The sequence below is a fragment of the Mustela lutreola genome, chromosome 5 (genome assembly GCF_030435805.1).
Source record: "Mustela lutreola isolate mMusLut2 chromosome 5, mMusLut2.pri, whole genome shotgun sequence".
Taxonomy (NCBI): domain Eukaryota; kingdom Metazoa; phylum Chordata; class Mammalia; order Carnivora; family Mustelidae; genus Mustela; species Mustela lutreola.
Window position 1 is genome coordinate 86,646,275 of NC_081294.1, and position 4,780 is coordinate 86,651,054.

Below are 4,780 nucleotides of genomic sequence, written 5' to 3' on the forward strand. Positions count from 1 at the left end.
TATTTTTATAGCTAAACCATGAAATGAGAAACTGGCAGTGGCTGGGCTGGTTCCCATGTAAAGAAGGCCTCAAAGGCTTGGTGGCCTTCTGGTGACACTGATCAGCTTGACTGGCAGATAGAGAAGTCTTCAATCACATCCTTTCCCTTGTAATCAATGTATAATGAAGAGAGATTTGTCCACCAAACCTTTCTCCCAGTCCTAGAGCTCAGGAGGACCAGAGGCTGTCAGCCAACATCCTGGCAGTTTCTGCTGGTCTAACTCAGAACTCGCCTTGCTTGTTCTGAAGCAGGATCAAACATCTGACTGCTCACTGTGTGGCTTCCCAGGAGATTCAGAAACATGCTTGATGTGGGTATGAGATGTGGACAGGGGAATTCTTGTGGACTACAGGGCAGAGGAGGATTCCAAACACAACATTAGGGTTTGGCAAAACCCAAGAACATCATGCCAAGACCTTTTCCCTTCACTTTTGAGCCCGTACACATTTCAAAGGGAACTTAGCCCTTATTTCAGGAGTAACTGCACAGTTGTCATGAGTGTGCAGTAATATTAGCACTAGGTCTTAATATGTAAAATGTTCACTCTCTTTTTTTTCTTATCCGGCTTCTGTTTATCTGTCAGAATCCAGTTCTTTTCCACCAAGACTTCTCTATTAAGTCTTCTATGAACACTTTACCCCACAATAACCACAAGCCTATGACAACATAGGCTCACTGTTAGTAAGGTGGCTCTGGACCATGTGCAACCCAGTAACATCTTTTGAATTGCTTATTTGCATATACATACATATACATACATATGTCCATATACAGATTATAACTTCCAATGCACTTACTCAAAAATGGTTTACTAAGAATGGTTTATTAAGTTTGATATTGCCAAACCCAAGCTTATAACTTGAGATGCCATGGAAAACAAGATAAGCAGGTCTTGGCCCTTCCTGACCTCACAGTGTGGAATTGCTATCAGTGAGAATTCAGTGCAGACAAGAGAACTCACTCAAGGTATTTCCAACTGAAATGGAGTTAGTGCAGGGAATAGAGTGCTTACAAAACCACTGGATGTGCTAAAGAGGAAGTCAAGGGGCCACCACTGGACAACTTATTTCAAGGGCATGAGATTCTAACTCTGATCTTGAAGTAAGGCAGATGCTGCAGCTACTGAAACTTCTATCTTCCTGCAAGTCAATCGGCCACAGAGCTGGAGACTAAGTATGGAATGCCTAGTCTACCCACCACAATCAACTCTAATATCTACATGGGCTTGCTTGCAAGCAAAAGAACTTTAGGCACTTTCCATATTTTGGAAAAGGAAGAAGGGGAGGATAACAGTGGCCACAGATTGCTGTGACCTGTACCAGTCAGCCATGTGCTAAACACAGAAGGCTGAACTGCCTTCTCACTTCTGCAGGTGATAGATTTTTAAGTCAGACAATACTTCATAATTGACATTTCTCTCTTCAGATGAACTGGTTTGCCTTTCCTACACTTCTTTTTAGCTGTAAAACCTCTATTCATCATTGAAGATACAGCTCAAGCATTGCCTCTTCCATGAGGTCTTTGTGCTTGGGTCCCATGGAAGCAGACACAGACTTTCAACATGATGCCTGCCATACTTCTTCCTACTCATACCAGCTTTTCTGCTTAATGGTCAGCTCTTTAAAGCAATTCTATGGCATATAGCAGAAATAAGCAGAATTCTATGGCATATAGCAGAAATTAGCAGAATTCTATGGCATATAGCAGAAATTAGCAGGCATGTAGCAGAATTAATGACTGCTGAATGAATTGGCAAGGCTAGGTGGTGACTGAATTGGCAAAAGCAGGTGGTGATTCCAGTAGTGCCCGTTATTCTACTGAATCAGAGAACTGAGTGAGTGGGCCGGTCGTCTGTTTTCATGAAGGCTGAAATTTTGGACGAGGTTTGTGCATCTTAGCTCTGGTATAGTTTGGGGCAATCACAAGACTCTGGGATAGCCTGAAAAGGGAGTAGGAGATAGAAAAAATGTTTACTCTCTATTAGTATTCTAGATACTAATAGATAGTAAATTGAGAGTTAAGCTAACAAAAACTAGCTGAGCTAACAGAAACTCAGCTCAAATGAGTTTTTTAAAAAGTTGGGGCTGGGGGGTAGATGTACTCACCAGCATAACTGAAAGGTCAGAGTCCTGGCTTTAGGCACAGCTGGATCCAGTCTATACCTTATATGTCATCAGGCGGTCTGTCACCATGGCTCAGTTTTCCTCTGTGGCTAATATTCTAACACTGATTCTTCCCGTGTGGTAGCTAAGGTGATCATCATAGCTCCCAACTTCTACTCTTCACAGTCAGCAACCTCAGTGAAAACAGAAGGTCTCTTACCCAATATTTCCCAAAGTCTTTCAAGATTGACTCTGATGTAGCCCAGTCTGGGTCCCAATTATCCTGAACCCAAAGCCAGAAAGACAGAAGATGTGCCCACCCTGAAACCCAGGCGCCTTCATGGTCTGGATAACCTCACCAATGCCCATGGGCTAAGCATGGAAGGTGGTGGCATATTAAGAAAATCAGAAAAAGGAAGAAAAGAAAAGAGAAAAAAGAAGGAAAGAAAAGAAAGGATGAAGGGGAAAAGAAAGAAAGGAAAAATCAAGGTGGTGTTATGAAAAAGAAAGAGTATAGATAGTGGGTAGGAAAAATAACACATTTCCTGTAGTGGGCATCCAATACTGTGCTATCTCGAAAGCCCTACTCTTCATTTTAAAAGAGACTTTGAACTACTCAGAGAATCAAGAGCAATAGTAAAACTGCAGCCATTCGCAGGGTACTTCTCTGTTGGGCTGCCCAAGGAGACTGGTACAAAACAGAAAAATCTGACATCATTTCTAAGTTTCAGTTGAGACTGGGGAGAGAAAGGAAAAACCCATCAGTTTGGGGTCTTGAGTAGTAAAATGAGAGTGAGAAGGAAGAGGAAAAATGCTTGGGATGTAAATGTAATGAACAACAGAAAATAACTGAAAAGGAAGTGGCTTCCTCTCATGTGTCAGTCGGGCCTTGTGAAGAACAAGAGAAGTACCTTTTCTAGAGCCTCAGCTGCTCTGCTGCCTTTCCAGCCGCCTCTTTGCGAAGAATGAAGCTTTAACAACTAGCATGGTGTCAGGGCTGGCTTCCATCCAAGCCCGAACAGTGCCCCCATTGAGGGACCCCAGGGACAGCCCTGGATGCCTCTCCCTTCTCCTGCTCCCCTCAATGGGCTATTTGTGGGTCTAACAAGAACAGGGAGACACACTGCCCATCTTCTACAAGACCCCAGCAGCTGCAGGAATCATCAGGAACTTCACAGGGTCCCTGTACTTCTCTGCAAAGAGACTAAAAGGAGGAATGCCAGATTCAGAAAGGGGTCCCTAGGAGCCTCCTGGATGAGAGAGAAAATATTCTCTTCTAGGCCTTTCTTTCATTTCCTAAGATGATGGTTCTTCACTCCTAAAATATTTGATACCTTGCCTTCTTTATGGTACAAATATGCTTTCTGTTCCACCCTCCTTGCCGGCTAGGAGAAAGAAAAGAGAGGAGAAATAAGCTGAGAGTTTAGAATTGCAGCCATATTCAAACTTGTATCTTTATCACCCACTTCCAGCACTGAGATAAAATGACCTCAAGTAGAGTAAAAAGTGGTGGCTAAAAATTCTCATCAAATATCAAGATCACAGCTTCTGTTTTAAGTGATCTTTTAAACCCACAACAGCACAAAAGGACAGCAGACGGATTGTAATTTTTCTGTGCCTATTAGGTAATGATTGCTACCACCCTGGGAAAACGGACATGAGTATGACACCATGTGTATGTATGTCCAGAACACACAGGTGAAAATACATTGTCTCTGGCTTCCTACTTCCATAAAATATAAAAGCGTGCCTATATGTTCTCATGAAGAGATACAAGTTGACTCCTACCCAAAACTCTCCCTCTAACAGCTTGTTATTACAATGAAAATCTCTCATTCTTGTAACATGTTTTTGGTTTGTAAGTTGAAGCAAGCAGTGGTCTGCATGAATAGAAGCATGCTTATTTGGTGGAAATTGACCAAAGCATAAATTTCTCTGGGATCCAAACATCAAGCCCTGTAAGTGATAAATACTTGCAGGTGAGCCTACCTTTCCCAGAGTAATAGCTGGGATAAAGGGGCGAAGGGACAGCTCCAGAGACAAATTTTAACTACTTAGCAATGAACAGAATCTGAAGAGTAATCCAATACAGCTTCATATTTCAATCCCTCCATAACCTCCCTGACAGGCTGATATCTGGCCACATTTTTCAGCATCAGGGGACTCCCCTCTTCCCATGCCAGTCCATTCCACTTTGAAAAAATCTTATTCATCGGAGAATTTCCAATTTCATAAACAATTTCCTTACAATGTCCAGACATTGACCTGGGTCTTGCCCCAGTGGTACATACTCTAATCCAGGAAATCCACAACCCTTCAGATAAATATTTCTACACAGCAGTCACTCATGCCTCCTCCTGAGCTTTTCCTATGTTGGCTAAATCATGGCTCCTGCAATTCCTACAACAGTTTTCTATGTCACCTCTTCACTGATTTTTACCACTTGGTTGACTGTGTCTAAATAAACTCTAATTTGTTTTGGACCCTGTAATGATAAGAAACTTGGCTGAGGTTTGGCCAAGACTAAAATACAGGACCATTAGCAATCCTTAATGGGAGGATTCTACCTCCATGAATGTACTCTTGGGTTGATGCTTTTCATGGGACACAGGACTCCCATTAAACTTCCTGGTGATA